Source organism: Leptidea sinapis, chromosome 1 (assembly GCF_905404315.1).
Source record: "Leptidea sinapis chromosome 1, ilLepSina1.1, whole genome shotgun sequence".
Taxonomy (NCBI): domain Eukaryota; kingdom Metazoa; phylum Arthropoda; class Insecta; order Lepidoptera; family Pieridae; genus Leptidea; species Leptidea sinapis.
Window position 1 is genome coordinate 9,326,660 of NC_066265.1, and position 22,699 is coordinate 9,349,358.

General features: G+C 36.0%; 1 long non-coding RNA gene across 1 annotated transcript; it reads right to left on the minus strand.

Moving 5' to 3' along the window:
* Window positions 1-227: 227 nt before the first annotated feature.
* LOC126972492 (uncharacterized) lies at window positions 228-1,740 on the minus strand. The gene is made up of 3 exons (XR_007731149.1): window positions 1,660-1,740; window positions 799-911; window positions 228-390 (listed from the first exon to the last, which is right to left on the minus strand). It is a non-coding gene; the product is annotated as an uncharacterized LOC126972492 (long non-coding RNA).
* Window positions 1,741-22,699: the final 20,959 nt, after the last annotated feature.

Sequence of the window (22,699 nt, forward strand, 5' to 3'; positions counted from 1 at the left end):
ATATTATATCTATTGTTTTGGAATAGTGTTTTTGAAGTCGGTTGTTTTCTTGTTAAATTTTTTTTTTGTATAAATTTTAAAAACGAAAATCAGTTATAGCAAGTATTTATAAAAATATTCCAGATCAGTGTATCAAAATTTCTATAAAGTACTAGACTACTAATAAATAGTACTCATACTTCATTGACGTTGATTTTCAGAACTTACATTTAAGATAAAAGGTTTGTCGAGCCAAAAAATCCCAAACGCCGAGTAGATCGGCTGTTCGTATTGCAGAATCTTCATCAAGAGAAATAACTCGTCCAAGAGATCCCGTTGTGTAATTTCCATGTCAGCGTGAGAGTCTATGCGATTCAGGATTGTTGCCACCAGCAGCTTCGTTCGTGTCATCTGCGGTCAAAGCTAGGTTCTTAGTTCAAATACTGTAACCACTTCTGATTGATTGGAAAATTTCGGAGGGAAAAAATAGCTCCCTATATTCTTATTTATTGTAGTTTATCAGTGCTTAGAACTATATTTAAAATACTTTTTATTATGATTACTTCAAGTTAAAACTATCAACCGACCAAGAAGATTCGCAGAATTTCTGCTTCGGATAGCTAGGTTGATCCGTTGGCCGAAATAGCTGCCTGTGCGCTTGGGTTTCCAGTCGCCCTATAATTGAGGCACGTAGACACTACTTTGTACATTCCCCACGCCTTTGTGCCCAACGGGGTCCTATTATTATTTTTTCCGTATACATTCTATATGATATATCTAAGGAAATTAATGCAAAATTTTGATCCAACTTGTACCTACCTCAGTGCGCATCCGGTAAGACGGTTCAAGTAACAGCAACAGCATGACAGCATACAACACAATTGATAATAACTCCTTGATAGAACCTATTAACGAATTGATTCCTCCAGTTGCTGTAATACCAAAAAACAATAATAGTATACTGGATCTAGTATTGTAGAAAAAACGGTCAAAATGAACTTCCTTATTTCTATCTGTATTTGTTTTTTATAAATATTTTTTATCTGTGTGACTGCCCGCTCTCGTCTGCACTTGCACCGCACACCGATTTCACCCGAGCTAAGACTTTCTTGTGCTCGAGACGCTCTCGACTACGTCATATATTTCATAAAAAATACTTTACATTCATATAAATATTCGCATTATATCTTTATATTTAACGGTGTGTGTAAATTGATGATCTATTCAAAAACTCTGAAGTGTTTTTATCATTTAGCTATTTACTTATACAAGTAAGTTGAAAGTGTGAGTATGTTTGTTACATTATTATGTTTTCATAATAATTGTTTTTGAATTTAAAAGAGTGAATTTGCTTAGATTGTTATTCTATAGACAACTCTCCCCCCATACCTGTCCTAACATGTCTACCTCGTTACAGACGATGATATCAGATCCGAAGCGGTATGACATATTCTTATAATTCTCGACCCATAAGTCCATTATTCTCTAAATATATTAAAACTAAACTAAGAAAAAAATTAATATATTATAAATTTCAAACCAGTAAATCGTTTGAGAAATGTACCTACAGTGAAAGTTTAAAGTTCTGAGGAATCGGTTGAAACTATCGTACACTGTTGCGCAAAACTGACGAGAAATTAAATAATAGAACGGTAAAAGAGATTATTTAATGAAAAGTACCTTGCATCCTGGCGATGGTAGACACAGTCACGAAGATGCTTTTAAGCAAACGGCTTGACTCAAGTGCAAGCTGAACGAACAGACTTAGATACTCACAATCATTGAGTTCTTTCACATTATTGCAAACTGTTGTCAGCGAGCGGCCTATTTCCCTAATTTTACTGCCTGCAAAAAAACATCAAAGTCATTAAATTTTATAATGGATGACTATAATTACATATTCAATTCAAACATCTAATTTAAATGGCCCTGCTATAATGCTGAAAATCAAAGGTTCGTTCTAAATAGAGCTGAAGATCTCGCAAGGTTTTATTTTATATTTTTGTATGTTAATTATTACAATGGAAAAAGAAACAAGTGTTCAAAAAAGTGTGTGTATACTTATGTATGCACGCAAGAAGATATTAAACATCAAAATGAATAAGTGCAATGGCTGTACAAAAGCGGTTAGGCAGCCCGATAAAGTAAAGTGTTCACGCGCTAACTGTACATTAGTGTATCATGACTTGTGTAGGGCTCAAGAGCAACGATGTTGAAACTTGGGTAAGTCCTTGAAACTTGGATATGTCCATCATGTAAAACAAAACAGCCGAAAGGAGGCAACAGCAATACACCCAGTCAGTACAGTGACCAAGAAACTTCTATGCCGTTGTCTAAAAATTATAGTCCCTCAAAAAGGTACATGTCACCAGAACTACATAACGAGCTGGTTAACATAATAAAACAGGAAATATACTTATTGGCGATATCTTACGAACCGAACTACAGACAGACTAAAACAACCCCATTTGTCGTATCACTTGCTCTTCGACAGCACTTCCCTTAAAGCCTCACCTAGTATCGGAATACTTGGTCTTGAAATCTCGAGCGATTGCCAAATTTGTTGGCTTCGAAGAAACTGGGCGTCATTAATAGAGCACGGCAATACTTCAAGCCGGCCCATATTCTAGCGCTCTACAAAGCGCAGGTCTAGCCTCACATGGAGTATTGCTGTCATCTCTGGTCTGGCGCACCCCAGTATCAGCTCAATCCATTTGACCGCCTGCAACGTAGAGCAGCTTGAATTGTCGGGGACCCAGTGCTCTGTAAACGGATGGATCACTTGGCATTGCGTAGAGATGTCGTTTCATTGTGTGTCTTGTACCGCATTTATCACGGGGAGTGTTCCGAAGAGCTGTTTAACCTGATTCCTGCCGCCGAATTTTATCTTCGCACGACACGCCACAAGTTAGGATATTATCCCCACCATCTGGATGTGTGGCGGTCCTCCACAGTGCGGTTTTCAAAGAGCTTTCTTCCTCGTACTACAAAGCTGTGAAATGAGCTTCCTTTTGCGGTGTTTGCGGGACGATATGACATGGGTACCTTGAAAAAAAGCGCGTACACCTTCCTTAAAGGCTGACAACGCTCCTGTGATTCCTCTGGTGTTGCAACAGATTGTGGGCAGCAGTGATCACTTAACAACAGGTGACTCGTACGCTCGTTTGTCCTCCTATTCCATAAAAAAAGACATACCACCAATTACTGAAAAAACTAGAATCAACCGTATACACCTTAACCGAAAATAACAAGTCATTAAAATCCGAGCTCGCCTCCTATAAAACCCAGATTTAAAAGCTACGGGGAGATAACAGCACATTGACCCAGCACCACAAGTCAATAGAAACTCAGATTAATGCATTGATACGTGAAAATGCGCAACAACAACAATGGGCACGGTTGCAAAACGTTGAGGTCATTAACGTTCCCGAAATTAAAGGTGAGCATCTCAAATCGGTGGTCAAGAAAATAGACCTTAAGAACGGCGTACAAGTGCTGGATGACGAAATCGAGATTGCACACAGAGTCACGCCAGCAAATGGCCCATCTTCTTCCGCGGGCCGCCCTCGCACCATCGTAGTACGCCTTCGTAATCGACAAACTAATGATTAAAATAATCCCGCCGTCAACGCAGCCTATCCACAATTGATATCGGGTTTACAGGAGACCCTAAGCGTATTTATATAAATGAACATTTAACTTCTAAAAACAAACAACTCTTTAAAGCAACGAAAATTAAGGCAGCTTCTACATCATATCAATATGTATGGGTAAAACGGGCGAATGTATGTACGAAAACACGACAAGGCTCCTCCGAAGTTAATATCGGCCGAATTAGATCTAAATCTCTTAATTTAAACATTTTACTTAGTTATTACTGTATCGTAAACTCAGATTTAAATTATACTCTTGTATCAATCTTGTCGTAATTGTAACCTACTATTATCTTACCTTAATAATTATCAATACATCACATTATTGTACACAATTTTTATTGTAGTGAGTTGCGTGTCATAGGGTAACGGTTTGCGGCAATATAATAATAATAATAATAATAATAATAATAAAATTTATTGCCTTGAACTTAATTTAAGTATACAATATCAGCTTATTACAAAACATACATTAAGACAAAAGGGAGTAGGCTCAGCTTATGCTGCCTGAAATAATATTTTCATGCAGCGCTGGTTTTCAGCCATTCCCATCTCCCTAAGGTGTAAGGTGGGATACATAGTAAAGAGGGCAAACTAATAACGATAACAATGCAGATCTAAACTTTTTCTAAATGTATCAACCTCTGTATAAATTATGAGTGTGTTTGTGAGTGTGAGTGTGTGTGTTGTATAAATATATGAGTGTGTGTCAATGTGTCAGTTTAAATGTAATATGAAACGAGTTGCAAATGTTATGGTTTAATCATGAAAAATATTTATATAAGGGAAGTTCTTTCCATACACAATAATTAAAATTTTCAGCTTCCTGTTGTTTTTTTAACAATGCCATTTTATATTTACCCTTAAACTGATTTATATTTTTTATCATTCTAAGAGGTGGTGGCAAATCATTCCAAATACGGGAAGCCATGAATTTGAAACTGGATCTATATCTTGTTGTTTTGTAGTATGGTATATTTAATAAGTTTTGAGAGGCAAAACGTGTACATTTTAAATTAGAACTTCGGCTCCAGGACAATTTTTCAAATAAATATTCAGGGCGCTTGCTATAGATAATTCTCTTTATACTACAGGCATAATGCAATTCTCTCCTAGCTTTCATATTAAGTATTCGTTTGTTGTTTAAATATGGAGTTATATAGCCTCTGTTTGGAACATGAAAGGAGAATCGAATACATGCATTTTGTACCCGCTGCACTGCTCTCTCCAATTTATAACTAAGTCTGGGACCATATGTTGTACTGCAGTGGTTGAATTGGGAGAGGACAAGTGACTCAGTCAATGAATTACGTAGTTCCTCTTTTAGGTATGGCCTTATTTTATATAGTGTTTTTAGTTTATAGAAAGCAGTTCTTATTTTATTGTTAACATGTTCCATAAATTTTTGCTCGCGGTCTAATACCAGGCCCAAATTACGTGCAGTTTTGACATATTCTACTGGTATATCATTTATTTTTACTTTTTCGTTGCAGTTACATGTATATTTAATTTGGTTTTTTGTTCCAAGGGCCAACATCTGTGATTTAGCTGGATTAAGTGACAGCGAGTTTTTTTTTGACCAATTGTAGATATTTTCTAAGTCCTGATTTATTTTACGTATAGCGTCTTTGACATCCTTGCCTTTGAAAGAGTAATACAGTTGCGTGTCATCAGCGTAGAGGTGGTACTTACAAGTTTTTATATATTTGGGGAGGTCAGCAGTAAAAATGGAGAAAATTATCGGGCTTAGCAGAGAGCCCTGTGGGACACCTCTTATCACAGGCAGCAACGAAGAAAGAAGTTTTTTACCAGTTTTGTCTTCAATTTCCACCATTTGGCTTCTACCGGTCAGGAACGTTTCAAACCAACAGCGAGTATTTTTGGTGAAACCATAGTGTTTTAGTTTTGACAGCAGTATTTCTGAAGGGATACAGTCGAAGGCTCTAGAATAGTCTAGCAAAACTAGTATACTACTATATCCCATATCCGATGCTTCTGTCAAATCATCAGTGATATGTAGAAGGGCTGTTTCTGTGCCGTGACCCTTACGAAACCCAGATTGATATTTTGGTATTACTTTTATACTGTCGAGATAAGCAACCACTTGATCTAGGACTACTTTTTCTAAACATTTGGATAGTACGGGTAAAATAGAAATTGGTCGTAAATCATTTAGTCCATTAACAGTTGTTTTTTTTGGTATAGGTTTAACAAGTGCGTTTTTCCAACAAGAAGGGAATTTATGAGTTAATATTGACGTATTAATGATATTTGTTATTATAGGCAGAGTAACTTCAACGGTAAGTAAAATCATGTCAATGTCTAATTTATCAACACCCATAGCTTTAGTTTTGATAGCCTTTAAAATATTAAGGACTACCTGCTCTGATGTCATTTTCAGTTCAAATGCTTGTTGTATACTGTCTTTTTCGTTTGTCGTAATTTCTATATCTTCTTTGTTGTATGGGGGTAGATTTAAAAAATGAGCGTTTATTTCATTTGGGTCTTTAAGGTGGTCCGGTAAAGAGGTGTTGACTGATTTAGTAATCGTAGTAATATTTTTTATATTTTTCCACAAGAGGGCTGGTTTGTGAATATTGTTATTAATAGAGTGTTCAAAAAATGCTTTTTTTTCTCGTTCCTTAGTAGCTGTAACAAGATTCCTGAGGGTACGATAGTATGTTTTTGAGGTATCAGATTTAGTAATGTTTGCTTTCTTTAGAGCTTTATCTCTCAGGTTCATCATAATTTTTAAACTGTCTGTGATCCATGGCTTAGGTGGGCCTCTTAGAACTGATCTCTTAATTGGGGCATGAAGGTCGAATAATGTTAAGATATGATCGTTAAAAGTATCAACCATATGATCTACATCATTGAAGTTGTTGATAAGATGCCAGGGAATTAAATTAAGGTCAGATTTGAATAAAGTCAGATCCATATTATGGAGATATCGTTTGAACTTAAACGTTTTGTTAAGCCTTGGTTTCTTAATATTAAAATATGTCAACACCATCGCGTGATCGCTTAGGTCTCTGTTATGAATTATATCAACTTTCTGACATTTGGATGGAGTGTCAGTTAAGATAATGTCAATCAATGTTTCCGAGTTATCCGTAACCCTAGTCGGATCCTTAACTATTTGATGTAAATTATGTTGATAGCAAAAAGATAATAAATCTGTTACCTGTGGCAGATCTTCATTGAGGAGATTGATATTGAGGTCACCGAGAAGACAGCTATAGTTGCAGTGCCCCATCAGGTTTACTGATTCACTAATGTTATCTATCGCATCACGGACGCTGACACTCTCGGGTCTATAAGCTGTACCGATAGCCATAATAGCACCTGGTAATTGAACTTCCAGCCATAACTGCTCAAGAGCAGTGCTTGGAAGTTGTTTAATGCGAGCGACTATCCCTTTTCTGATAAAGAAACCAACTCCACCACCTCTCCTTTGACCGGTTCGAGCCTTGTGAATAAATCTGTAGTTGGTCACCGATGGCACAAGAGCTTCTTCCCCTTCTTTTATCCACGTTTCATTGAGCGCAAGGATATCTGGTTCATACTTTAATAAACTTATCAATAACTCATCCGTCCCTGTATTCAATGATCTTGCATTTAATAAACCTATTTTCAAACATTTTTTTGAAGGGTTAGCCATTAGGAATTTTTAAATGAACTACTTTAATAAACAATGTGCAACTAATATTTAACATTTGTGCATGTTTATATGAATATGTGTTTAAGAGTTCTGTGTGTTTAGTGTGAGTTCTGTTTAGAGTGTGAGCATTATTTGTACTATGTTGTGTAGAAAAAGTATGAAATAACAGAAGGTTGCACATTATAAAAATATAAGCTTTAAATATAAGTTTAAAATAGGAATGATAGGAAAATAAAGGCTCAAATATTAAGATTTTCCAAAAACCCGGAATAAATCACTCTCCTCACGTATCCTGAAACGTTCTTTTCCTTGCTCTTGCCGTACATAAATTTTACCGTCGCGTGTCCATACATATTTAAATTTTAGTTCGCTGGCTAATAAGCGGGCTTTCTGAAATAAGTATCGGTTGTGTCCGCTGAGACGTTCATTTATATAGAGAGAGTGTGTAGGGCCTGGAAGCTGCAGGCCTTCGGTGTTAAGGCCACGGCGAACGCGGGCGGCGGTTAGCAACGCGTCCCTAGTCTCACGGCGTGTAAGACGCACGATAAGCGGTCGTGGTCTATACGGTTTGTCTTTCTCTTCTGGACGCCTGGGCCCGACTCGTTCCACGTTGACAATATCTTTCTCATTGATACTGATGCCTATTTTATGTGCAACGGTCTTAATAATATGCATTACACTTTCGTTTTGAACTTCCGGACACCCAGAGATTTCAATATCGTTTGCTAATAATGTTTGCTCTTGTTCGACTATTTTTATACTGAGCTTCTGTATTTTGTTCTCCAAAACTGACAAATCGGTCGATTTTTCTAATTGCGACACTCGATCTTCAAGCTGTTGAATACGGGAGTTTTGCGCCTTAATGGTGTCCGTCAAATTAATAATAGCGTCCTTAATGCCAGTCATTTGTGAGTTAAATAGCTCACTCATGTGTAGTTTCAGTTCTTCCATTATTGAGAACTCTGCTGTAGTATCCGTAGTTGTAGACCGAGTTGATGGATTTTTTACACGCAACGTGACATTTTCATTCTCTGTATTTTTTTGAGTACGCTTAGATCCTTCACACTTGTTCGTTACATGTTGCCGGACTTCGTCCATTGTTGTGTCAATGTTTCGAACTGGAGTATTGGTATTGCCTCTTTTTGGTATTTTATTAAGGCACTCAGGGCAGTTCCATTTATCCTTACCTTGCATCAAACAATACAGTTTGTACGTCACGTTGGCACAATCCAAGTCGTATTGTCCTTTACATGTTAAACACTGTAAATATTCTTTCTTAGGTAAGGCATTTCGGCATCCAGCGCATTTCGGTTGTGAGTTCATCGTGAAAAAAGACCAAGCAGAAAAATTCCTTTTTGCTATTTTAATGCCTAGGTAATATATTTTTAAGCTATGTATTCAAAAGATTTATAGACAACCTTATAAATATAATATTATGTTGACAAGCTAGATGGCGCTAGTATGTTTTATTTTAAGTATTTAAAATTACTTAGCATATAGAAATTATATTAACAAATACAGATAATTAATAAAATAATTTATATTGTTCACACTACAAAAAGTACTTGTCTTATAATCTCCTTCAATCGGGTGGCTGTAATATAATGTTGTGTAGGTATATTACAACATGTCACTTAGCTTTTGAAGGATGATGCAATGGTTCCGAGCACAAGATCACTAAATTTTAACTGCACTTTTTACTATATTTAACGAATATCAACTTTTGCTAACACTATATATGTTTTATTGGAGCTTAAACTATATTTATTAACTTAATTCACTCCTATATGTGCACTTTTTCTATTAATTTCAATTTTTAAACACTAAGTCAATGTTTACACTCGCTTAGCGCCCTCTAGTCAATATCCAGTAGGGATAGCCGCATCACCTCCGAACCCTAGCTATACAATATTCTATCCTTAGTGAAACGCTCTTTTAACTTTATTACAAGTGGTTTTGGGCATTTTGACGTACTTTTAAAAGGCTGAACTCGGTGTAAAATTCTATTTCATCAAAAGACAGTTCTAAACCATCTTGTTTGGCGTTTTCCACCATAAGCGTCTTGGGATTTTCATTTGGCGCTTCCGGTAAACCAACAATTAATATTTGATTACCGGCACAATTGCTGCTGATTATTAATTGAATGACGTAGTTCCGATATCTGATCGTCCTTTCCAACGATATCAGCTTGCAATTTCACGACATCCTGCTTTAGGTCATGGTGTTCATTTTGTAGGACCTGATATGAGTCTTGAATTAAATTAAACTGTGATGAGATAGCTTTTACTTCATCTTTTATCTATTTCAAAAGAGAACTCCTTATTTCCGCCATTATCTCTTCCTTAATAGTTTTTAATTTTTTGTCTAACAACTGTTCCAAATGAGGCAATAAATCAGATATTTGAGATGGATTACACATATTGGTAGATGGCTCAGTAATAGACCCCCGAGGTTTGGAGCTACGGACTGGCGTCTTGCTATTATCTCCCACTTTCCGCTGTATTATCAGGCATGATGGGCTGGTTACGTGACAACGAGGAAGTGTCATCAAAGTTAACTTATTCAAACTGGTAATAAACTGAGCATGTAGTGCATTTTATACGTTTTTGTATGTCATTTGTCATTAACTTCAAACATTCAGGTTTTTTATCACCTACCTCCAACTTAATTTCTAAATTATCAGAACTGGAGGAAGAAATTCTGTGTTTCTTCAGCTAAAACGGAGATAAAACACTGATTTTAATTCTTCACTGTGATCTACACACTTAGTTTTAGTAATTTAACACTTTTTATACTGTACACGTATTGTTAATTTTAATCACATTAAATAGTTGCAGCAAATGTAACCGTGTATACGTTTGACAGTTGATGTTTTTATATAATATTTAATACGTATTTTAAAAAAATGTTTCAAGAACTAGTCTAATCCTAAGCCACATTTACCATTCACTGGCTATTCTACATCAACTAATTTGTCCAAAATTAGTATAGATGATGATAATAATAATAAAGAAAAAGCCCTATTAAAACTATTATCTACTCTCGATGAGCATAAAGGAGCTGGTAGCGACGGTATATCGCCTTTCTTTATTAAATCATGTGCTAAAACTCTGCTTAAACCAATTTCTATTATATTTACTAGATCTTTCAACGAAGAAATAGAACTACCAATATGGAAAACAGCTCACATAGTACTAGTGCACAAAAAAGGTAGCAAAGTCCTAATTGAAAAGTATAGACCTATCTCAATTCTGAACACTAGGCAAACTGTTGGAAAATAGTGCATTCAATTGTTTATCCGTATATAGCAGCTACTGTTCCACATCAACAGTATGGATTTATCAAGGGTCGCTCTATTGCCACCAACTTAGCGGTCTTTACAGATCATATATTAACAGCAATGGACAACAGTCAGGTAGACATCATATACACAGACTTTGAAAAGGCCTTCGATCGCGTTGACCATGAAATCTTACCCATAAAGTTAGAATCTTTGGGCATTTACGGTGACCTTCTCTGATGGTTCAGCTCCTATATATCCAACAGGAATCAAGCTGTGGTCCTAAATGGACTAAGATCTGACTTTATTGCTATACCTCCTGGTGTAGCACAAGGCTCCTTGCTAGCTCCTTTATTGTATGTTGCATATATCTATGACACAGCGGACTGCTTTCACAATGCAAAATTTGTACTATATGCTGATGAAAAAAAATTATATGACAATAAAGACTGTTGACGATTGCAAATTGATTCAGGATGATCTAAATATACTTGCGAATTATTACAGGAATAATAGAATTACAGTAAACACCACAAAATGCAACCAAACCACATTCTCAAGAAAAGTAAATAAAATAATTAAAAACAATTATACAATTAACAACTCTATTATTCCCAGCGTTGACACAATTAAGAACCTTGGGGTCCTCTAAGATTCCAAGCTGTCATACGTACAACATATCAATGCTTCAATAATCAAGGCTTATAAAAAGCTTGGTTTTATCATTCGAATTAGTCAACCATTTTTAGATATTGCATGCATCAAACTCTTATATAACGCATATGTGCGCAGTCATCTAGAGTACTGTTGCTACATCTGGTACCCGCATTTTGTGGTACACCAGAAAAATATTGAGCGCATACAAGAAAAATTTGTACATTACCTAGAATATCGCACAAAGTACAAATCCATAGTCTACCTAATTTCGTGTAAGCTTTTTAAATTAGTTACTCTCAAAGATAGAAGAATATTATCAGATATGTCCTTACTATATGACATCTCTAACAGCAACTTAGATAGCACAGAACTAATAAATGCTACTCTTAAGCTACAAGCACCAACCAACCCGTCATACCCGCCATACTCCCATGTTTTTATACCGCACTGTCACTCGACATAATCATCAACGGACCGCATTCCATACCTTTATAATACATCATTTCCAGGATTAGATATTTTCGATCTAACCAAAAATAAATTCATAATCAATAATTAAAAATAACTAATGTTGTGATTACATTTCCGTCTATTAAACTCTCTACATAATACCCAAACGCCCCACATAAGATATACACATAACCACACATACTTATACCATACCCACGGAAGTAAACTGAATGTTATACGTACTCACTTTTTTTTCTTGTTTCAGTTTATCTTTAGGTAGCAAAGTAAGAATTTTGTCTTGCCTAAATAATATAAAATCTCTATTGGCCCATGTTTTGTTATACAATACTTTTGTAAATAAGTGATGTTATGTGCTGTAGATTTTATGAAATAAATAAATAAAAAAAATACTTCTTGGCGTAACAAAACAAATCCTTAAAATTATTTATTCGTCGTTTTATTCAACATTTGTAGAGAGAATAAAATTATAATAATCCTGAAATACATTATTGAATATTAATGAATACGACTGTATTGGCTTGAACCCTTTGCCTGTCCTAATACTGGACGAAGAAGCCAAAAAATTTGTTAATGTCGCAAACGTTAGAGAAATTTGGAAAACTTTTATTTTTAGATGTCGTTGTACGCAAGCAACTTAATTGTCAAAGAAGTTAATCTTTAAATAACATCAAAAATGGTATAAAACGTCATTATGTTTTGCTTTTATGTCAAAGTAATTTTGTAGTTGTAAACCTATTTAAATATAATTCAAATATTCTTTTATTGTATTTTGGTTTGGTTTGGTCTTGTTACCTAATGCTGTCAGAAATGTGTCAAATGTCAATAATTGTTAATTGTCAATTGTCAATCTTTAACATACATATTTTAATAACCAACTTCAACCTGTGACTGTTGTGTTATTTCAACCTGTTATTTTTGAGCTACAGCGATGCGTGCGCATCTTAAAATTTCACTCTCATCATTTTTTCATAACGCGCCTAAAGAAGCATACCTTCAATAAAGTCAGTCCACTATGGATTTATAATACAAACAGGACTGACAATTAAGGACCAAAAGAGCTGAATATAGAATTATTTACTACAGACATATTTGTCACTTTCCAATCTGTTTCATTAGAAACAATCTATTAAGACAAAATATATAAATTATACTATAATTTAAATGAAGGAACGTTTTGAACTGTCATAAAATTCATGCTTCTGGGAGTTCTTGATCATCCAAAGGTGAGTTGGACGTGAATAGAGATCCCAGAGTCTCTTTCGCGTAATGGGCCAGCAAGACATTGTACCTGTCCAGTAGCGGAGTGGCAAGCACACAGAAATTTACTTGGACAGCTTGGGTAAGTAACCAGTATGCACGAGTTCCTAAAGGAAGTTGCATAAGCCACTTACTTAATCTGCTCCTGTGGTTCGAATTCGCCTCACCAATAACTCTTTTGAGGGACGACAAGCAACTGCTGAGGTTTGCCACCGAAGAGAACGGAATGAAGAAGCTACATGCGGAGGCAACCTAAATTAGAGGTCGGTATGGCACTTATCACGACCGATCAGGCTATGGTCCGACGACCCCAAAGGATAAAAGAAACCAGGTAGGTATGTGAGGCCAACAGAAGGTCCACCAGTGAAGGTATACTTAGACTGGCCAACAATAATGTTACAATTAAAAATAAACATAATATTATATTTTAATTTGTAATCCGTCATTTTTATATGATTGTTCATTGAGTTTTCTCATTTAGGCGCCAATACATTGTACAATATTTTGTTATATTAAAATGGAGTGAGGTGATAAAGAGAACCGAATCGCTGTGATTGCATTACACAAAGTAGGTTTGGAGCTAAATTAAATTCTTAAAGCTCTCCATGCGCTTGGTATTAGTAACATGTTTGTGTACCAGGCTATTAAAAGGTACAATGAGACGGTACAAAGGTCCTTTGTTTGTGACAGAAAAAGATGTGGCTGTCCACATAGTTTTCGTACGAAAAAGGTGGTCAAACCAGTAAGGGGAAGAATTCAAAGAAATCCTGTTCGAAAGCAAAATATTTTATCTCGGGTGATAAAAATAGCACCTAGAACCATGTCGCGTATTTTAAACGATGACTTAGGACTTGCAGCCTATAAGAGACGTACTGGTAATTTCTTAACTGATAATTTAAAAATGAATAGGTTGGTAAAATCAACACACTAAAAATATAAATGGTCTTTGTGAAATAGCGATTTTTTTTCTCTGTTTCAGTATATTTGGCAAGACTAGGTATTTCTGATTCTTGATCTTGCACGTCTGAGATTCGCGCTACCATGACAGAGATATCCGCAGACAGTGGGGATCAGCTCCTACTGAATCTGATAGTTATTTGAATATTTGTCCCTGCGTTACCGCTGTGTGACAGGTATGTGGGAAAGGTATATGCAGACAGTCACCGCGGTCTACGCGCAGGCAAAGAATGGAAAGGTCATGTCTTTCAAGGATACAATTTCAGTAAAAAAATCGAACAAAATAGAAGTTCGTTTATTTACTAAGATTATTGAGCCTAATTAAATGAACCAAATATTTTAAGCTGGCGAGATTAAAAAACGGGACAAAAGGCTCCGTTATAGCTCTCCTTCTCGGCTTAGATTAGCCTCTGTTTAAGGCAATTTAGAAAATATAACTTTTAAAGTACTCATTCATGTTTTAATTATAAATCCATGCTGCAAAAAGTATCACACACACTATAGTACTAAGAAAAAGCATTACACACAAGTACTAAAAAAAGAGAAATTTAAGTCGTTACATACATAGATTATTAGTCTCCAAATATTCTTTTGTTGTTTGCGAGATATGAATATATCTTATTGGAACCAGCATTTGTTTATGTTGTATTTGATTATATGATACCTTTGTCTCTTTATGATTGCCCAAATCTGTAAGTAAAAAGCTTTTGGATTTATGTGGCAATACCTGAATAAGAATGTACACAAATCAACAAATTCTATCGATAAGTTATGCCATTTAATAATGCGTTAAGCGGTAAATTACTTAAAAAGTAAAAAAAGTTGCTCTAAAAATAGTTTTCCAGTTTCATTATGAAAATGGATTTAATACATAATTTGGTGTTGTTAATCTTTAACGGTATCGTGCCTCATAATCGTTTGAATCAGTTGGTATAGTGTGGTAGTCAAAATAGTGCTATTCAACGACGTATTATACCTAATATCACGGCAATGGGGATGTGGGATAACAATACACAGGTGGATATCTAAGACTTCCGCGCTTCCTCCACTACATCATAACCTAGTATCAAAGCATATAAAGGTACTACTCCAGTCAGAACATGCTGCCTGATGATGGAAATTGTTAATACCTTCATGTGGTGTTCTCATAGCACGAAGGAACTGCACAAAAATACATCGACGGATTAGTAGAACATCTTATGGTCCCGCATAGAATCATAATTAACTTAAGTCTTCAAATCCTGCTGGATTGTAAACCTTCCCATTAAGCACGGCTAGTGTCGAACTCTCCAAGAGAATTATGATTTATTTATTTATATATGATTTATTTATTTTTGTAATATGCACTCTTAAGAAAAAAGATGGTGGTATTCGTCCTATAGCCGTGGGCTGCACAATGCTGCAAATGTCTTTCTAAAATTAGATGTGGAAAATGCATTTAACTCTGTTGATACGGGAGCTCTGCTGAGAGAATTTAAAAATTCAATTCCTTCAATCTACCACTATATTTGGCAATGTTATAGTAATCCTTCCAAATTATTATTCAAAAATCGTAATATTCGGTCTTCTGTTGGCTTTAAGCAAGACGACCCTCTTGTACCAGCAATATTTAGCCTAGCCATTCATTCCGCCATTACAAAACTAAAATCAAAATTTAATGTTTAATTCTTGGATGATGGTACTTTGGGTACTCTGTTTGGACGTGGACGTGGAAGTGGACTCTATTTTAGATAATTTGAAATTTGTAATAGAAAATTTTAGCTTAATCGGCCTTGAATTAAATTTTTCGAAATGCGAATTTTTTAACGGCGAAAATTTCCAAATTTCAGACCGGGTTGATATTACCAATAATTTACTGTTCTGGCCCCCAATATTAAAGTTTTGGATAAGAATTCACTTCACCTTCTTGGAGCTCTATCATTTCCAGTTTAAATTCCAACGATCTAAGACGATCACACTAAAAAATTTCATAACTGGACAGATTATTTCAAATTAATGGTGGTAACTCAGAGAGACGTATTTGAACGAAACTATCAATGCTTGGCTAAATATTGCAAATATTCGAAATTTTCCAAATGAGTTAAAATATCAAAAAGCATGGGACACACTTCTTTGTAAGTCAGCCTTTGATGATCTTTTGATCACATCTACTGACAGAATAGAGCGTGCTCGTCTTTTGGTCGTAACACAAAATGATTCGGGCTTTTGGTTACAAGCCTTGCATTCTGGGTCGATTGGAACGCTACTTGACAATATGATATTGTCAATATTCGTATTACTCCGGCTAGGTATAAAACTGATTGAACCACAACAATGTAGATGTGGCGTTCAGGTAGATGCTCTTGGGCGTCACGGGTTATCCTGCCTAAAATTGGTAGGCCGTATCAGTCGTCACGCCAGCATTAATGAAGTCATCCGCAGGGCATATGCAGCTCTTAATATACCAGCTGTTGTAGAGCCAAATGTTATAACCGCCCCGATAGCAAGCGTCCTGATGGAATAATGCTTGTGGCTGGCGCACAGGGAAGGGCGTTGGTGTGGGACGCGGCTTGCGTCGACACTCTGGCTCCTTCTCATGTCCAAGTTACGTCAGTTGGTGCTGGGGCTGCTGCTTCGACTGCCGAAGACATAAAGCGTCGCAAATATGTCGGTCTCAGTGAGTCATACATCTTTGTTCCGTTAAGAGGAGGTCTTATTGTACCCATTAGCTTGGCATAATACTATAATATAATTGTTATTTGAGAGTTTTAATAATTGCATTTGCTATTAATTAATTTTTTTTTTGCTTTTAATTGCAATTGCATTTGCTCCATATCTACTATATGTAATGCAATCACAGCTGTTTGCTTCTCTTTATCACCCCACCCCATTTTAATAACGCAAAATGTTGTACAATGTATCGCCAAAATGAGAAAACTCAATGAACAATCTTAAAAATGACAGATTCCAAATTCAAATGTAATATTTTGTTTATTTTTAATTGCAACAGTATTTATGGCCAGACTAAGTATACTGGGGAAGAAATGTCAGAATTGCAGTTTTGCATACCTTTCAGTATGTTGCGGAGCGATGCGTTGATGGTCTTGATTGATGAAACTACATGAAACGCAACCAACACAAACTGCAACTCAATAAATAGAGTCAAAATCCCAATAAAGATATTGATCGCTGTGATCCAACAGCCCCCTGCGGTGAATTATAATAATTACAACTATAGTTCTTAGGTAATTATAAAATACACTACTATATAGAAATAAATATTTAAAAATAACTAGTAAAAATAAAGAAACACTTATATATTAAGCCCTAAGGTAAATAAGTACTTACAGACATAAACATCCATAATAGATAAGATCACGGTCATCGCAGTGGTTATAATAATAACGTAGTTTCCTTCTTCACAGTATAATTTGGGAACGTTATTATTTTTTTGTATCTGGAATGAGTAGTTTCGAATTGCTCGATTTATTACTTTATTTATTGAGGGTCACCAATTTGTAAAAAATATTTCCTTCTGTTTTGAGAGATGGGGTGGGGTTACTCTGGCAAATAAAATGACTGCTGATGAGTCTAAGGCTAGAGTTACTATGGATGCGAGTTCTGACGAAAATTTGTTCTGACGGATTCGTCAGAAGAAACAAACGCCTGGTATCCAATGACAGTGTTTACACTGGCAACGATCGAGCGGTTCTGACGACGTCGTGCATGTTCTGATGCGTTCGTCGTTGCCAGTGTAAACACTGTCATTGGATACCAGGCGTTTGTTTCTTCTGACGAATCCGTCAGAACTCGTCAAATCAATTTTTTTTCAGAACTCGCATCCATAGTAACCCTACCCTTATGGAATATATTTTCGATACCCACTATAAATGGTGTGTGTATCAATTAAGGTGACTTTAAATTGGGTTTCGATAAGCATTACTAGAGTAGAAATACTCTACTATATTTAAAATTTGCTCGAGTAGTGCAGAATCTCGAGGATATCTCAATGTTGCAAAGTCACAAGTATAGATTTACCGCCGCACTCATATTCGTTCCTTATATTAGTGCTAAGGAAAACTTAGCTAAGTATGTATTAATCTACTAAGGAGAGTTCTAACCCAGAATTGTCACTTTTGATTTCCTTAGCTAAGGACAAAGTGAATAATTGATGATTTTGATAGGTTGCTTTCAAATTACAAACAAGTAATAAATTGTTATTGTTTAGTTCTTCCTTATTCACATTATCTCTAAACTACTTCATAATTTATAAAAACAAACGAAGCTGTTTAGTTTTAAGTACCTTGTAGTATTTTAACAATAATAATTACAGAACAATTTCAAATTAAACTTAAACAGCTTATTGTTTATCGATTACAACCCTGTTTCAAGAAAGTTAATCATCGAATAGAAGAATAGAATATGTTTTTACCCTACGCCGTACGAAGTTCGACCTTGCCTTTGATAGCGCCGCCCGCGACCGTCTAAGAGATATCGCCGGCAAGACGTGTGTATAGCACGTAGGTACGTACGATAGGTACGGCCGAAACTTAGGACGGTGCGGTGGGCGTGGGTGGACACCTTGCACCAATTGGTTCGGCGTCGTACTCAGTACGGGACGAACGGTAATAATAATAATTTCGTGCGATGGACAATGCGACATACAATCGAATATGGTCCGGTACCAGACCGCGTCCGACTACTACGTCTACAGTACGTTTAAATTGGCTCAAAAAGAAAAGTCTATTTATTGACAAAACCAATGTACGGATTTTGGTAATTTTTGGTATATCGTCAGCAAATATGCTAACGATTATGTACATACCTACATTTATTTCATATATGCCAGTTCCTTACTGTATAAATTGAAATTACATATTGCAATTTTTTTAATTCTCGTCCATTGGTTGTGATTCAGTAGACATATATGTTACAAGAGGCTTGAGTCTAGTTCACGAGCTAACGTCAGGGTGTCGAATTTACGTGATGGTGTGTGCGCACATTGTAAAATTTCACTCAGATAATCGGTATCCATCAAAGAGAGGAGAGGAGACAAGACGAGATACGCCGCGAAACTGTCAGGTAAATAACCTCAGCGTGTCTCCACAGCTCTGGTGAGCGGAGAGATGTGAGGTGTGCTTATTGCAACGTTTTCGGGTGTGCGAGGCAGCAGGGAGAAGGGCGCGACCAGCCCGGCCTCCTGCCTCAAGCATCTCCGCTCCGCCGCGCCGCTTGATCGCTCGACACGGCAGAAAATTAGACATTTGAGATATCTCCTCTCCTCTCCGCTCGATCCATTTCCACCAGAGCTAAGTGGAGAGGAGATGAGGAAATAACGAAATCTGATTACTTTTTATAAATGTAAATTTACAATTTTTAAAGTTTTTTCAATAAATATTATAAGGCTTTGTTCTGAGGAACCATATTATGTATTACCTCAAAATGGCTTTGCACAATAGCGATCATGACATTCATGCGCTTTCTTATTCTGATAGCTGCATTCGCGTACAAAAGAGCGGTCAGCGTTAAGAGCAGCATCGGAAACTTATATTTAATTCCGGTTTTTCCTTTCTTTTCTTCAGAGTAAATGCTGTCGATACCTTTATTATGAAATTTCCAGGCCAAGGAAAACACTGAAAAATATTATAAATACTTATAAATTTTAAAATATCCACTATCTAGATGCCTGATTCATATCTGTGAATTCTTCGATCGATGAACATGATCGAAGTAAATCCATCGAACAGCTTATATTAAAAGTAGATAGAACTAATTATTTATAACCATGTGTTGCCTACAGTAAGGCAGTACGCGTGTTACCATTGATCGGTCCGGTCCTAGATACCATTAACCATTCGTCTATAATCATTACAGGACTGGTCCGAGTAATCATTTTGACCATTATAACCAACTAGCTGACCCGGCATACGTTGTTTTGCCATATAAAGTATAATTCATGCGATAGTTTTATAAGTAATAAAATATTGCCTATATTATAGCCTGTACATCATTTTGTTCTATTGTCAATAGTTTTTGCAGCGCACGCAAAAATAGGTTTTCGATTTTACACCTTGTGTTACAAAATAGCAATTTTATTACGGATCCCTAATTTTGAAAAAAAAAACATAGCCTTATAGCCTTCCTCGATAAATGGACTACCCAACACTGAAAGAATCATTCAAATCGGACCAGTAGTACCAGAGATTAGCGCGTTCAAACAAACAAACAAACACTGCAGCTTTATATATTAGTATAGATTAACATTAGAGATCCGCGTACTCATAAGTAGAAAAGCATTAAGCAAGTGGCATATATTAATTTAGTACCTTAAGTAAATAAATATTTTTACCATAAAACCAATATATATATCTACCCCTAAGTGCACCCCTTTTCAGAACAATTATATTATTCTCCTAACTCGATGTTATTTTGTGAAAAAGACACAAGTCAATAATAATATCCCACTGAGATTAACATTAGTATTAACCGCATGGGATTCATACAAATAATCTTTTATGGTAGTGGACTATATTTTCTTTGAACATATTATATTCTTTAAATAAATCTTGTACCTGAATAAAAAAAATTAAGCTGATAAATATTTGGGCTTTTTTAGAAATTTGGAAAGCAAGCCAACAAAAAAATAATTGATAAGTAGTAAACATTGTACCCAATGACGTTCTATACATATGGACATATCATTCGCAGTCTGATAACGGAACGGCAAAAGTATGCTTAAAGTCAATGTAAGCACACTTTTCCCCTTAGTCTTGTTTCAACTTTGAGTCAATCAACAAGCCTAACTGTGTTATAAAAAGTGTGGAATAAAATTGCGTGGTGTTTCCAGGACTTCACAAGAAACTCGTAATCCCTTTTATGATATAGGAGCAAAATCGATTGAAAGTGATCACTCCCGCCTTTTAGGTGAGTGCTCGAACATTTTTTGGGGATATCCATGTCGTATCGATGTGGAAACACCGCTAAAATCATTCCAAAATTTGGTTTGCCACACGTTCTGATAGAGAGCATTGTGTTATTGTTTGTAGTGTGTGGTATGTTGGTGGGATTCATCAGGAAGAAACAGCACTTCGAAAAACTATTCGTAATAAATGCGGCTAAAAACAACCAGTTAAGTGTAAGCCTCTACGCAACGCCGATAGGGCCGTTCAATGAAAAGTGGATCCACTTTATGTTGCAGTAAGTCAAATGGGACTAGACATGAGAACAATACTCTATAATTGCAGTACCTTTGACTGATAGTACCTTTGAGCGCTAGAATGAGCGCTTGAAGTTTTATCTGGCTATATCGTTTCCCCCCAGATAATCCGAAGCCAATTTCGGCTTTACGGTCCAGGTGACCGCGGAATTGCAGTCATTCGAGATTTCGGACAAGGTATTCCAATAACAGCCGAGCCATTGAGGGCAGTGTTATAGTCGAAAATTGTTCTTCAACAACAGTCCCTTACGACACAAGGGTTTTGTTTATCGCTCAAAGTTGAGTTTTCTGGGGGTTAAAAAATATGAAAACAAGTGATCGGTAAAATTTAGGGATTAAGATTTGAAACATATTTTACCTATTTGAAGACAATTCCTATAATATTACGCCATTTTAGAAATTTTTTTGAATATTAAAAAAGAAGTCATGAAGAAGAAATTGAAATTTTACGTGCGAAAGGAAATATAGAACAATTAAACACTGAAAAAAAGGCGATTTAAAACAACAAATTTCATTAATATCATTTAAACGTCTCTGAGTCTGACAACCATCTGCAATATCATATTGATGATGGATGAATGGAAACTTATTAACAAAGATCTATTTTATATCGTCCCTTAAATTATATAAAAAGTAATATGTTGTTGGTATTCAAGATGGGGGTTATGTGTGTGCAAGTAAGTGATATTGGAAAAAAACCTGACCGAATCACTCCTCTTCTTGATAATTTATCATGATCAATGGATCCTCAATTTTTATTTGAGGAGGTTTTTAAATATCAATATACATCTCCCAATGATAACCAACAGTTAAAAATTCGTTATGCGGTAGCGTGATGTATTGCGATGGTTTGTACGTTGTGTATGTGTTGTGTTATGTGTATAGTTGTTGATGTTGATAACAAATTTAACCTCTTACTGCCTGCAACGAAGACAAGGAGTCCATAGACGCAGAGAGCATTAGAAACATACACGTAGTTTGACGCGTGCATGGTATGCGAGGCGAGCGTGGCCACGAACCGTACCGGAGCGAGGCCCAGCACGCGGGTCGTTCGCCACATCTTCACTGATGAGCATTTGTCGCTGCACACTCTTGCCATTGGTGATTACTACCACAATCAGGTGCGACTCGTGCAAAACAACTAAAACATAATTCATCATATTATTATTGACTTCGGGAGAACGCATACAATCGAGCGAAGCTCATTCCACAATTTGGCTGTACGTGGCAGAAAGTTCCAAGGAGACTGCACCTCTATAAGGTCGATAACGCTCTTGTTATTCCATTGAGCGATGCTGGAGCTGATAATGAATGATGCCATGAAACCAGAAATGAGAGCAATACTTGTATATGACCAGACCTGCCTGATAAATAAAATAATGAAATATTTGCCTGTTTACTCACTATGACGCGCAGTCGAAGTTTCAACTCGATTCCGCTTTTAATGAACTTTTATAATGTAAATAAGGTCACACATAAATAACTATTAATTGGGTAGGGTTTTATGATTCACATTATTAGCTTTTAGTGGCGAGTGATCGACCAAGTAATGTAAGTCAATATGCTATGTTCATCCATAAATCATGTTG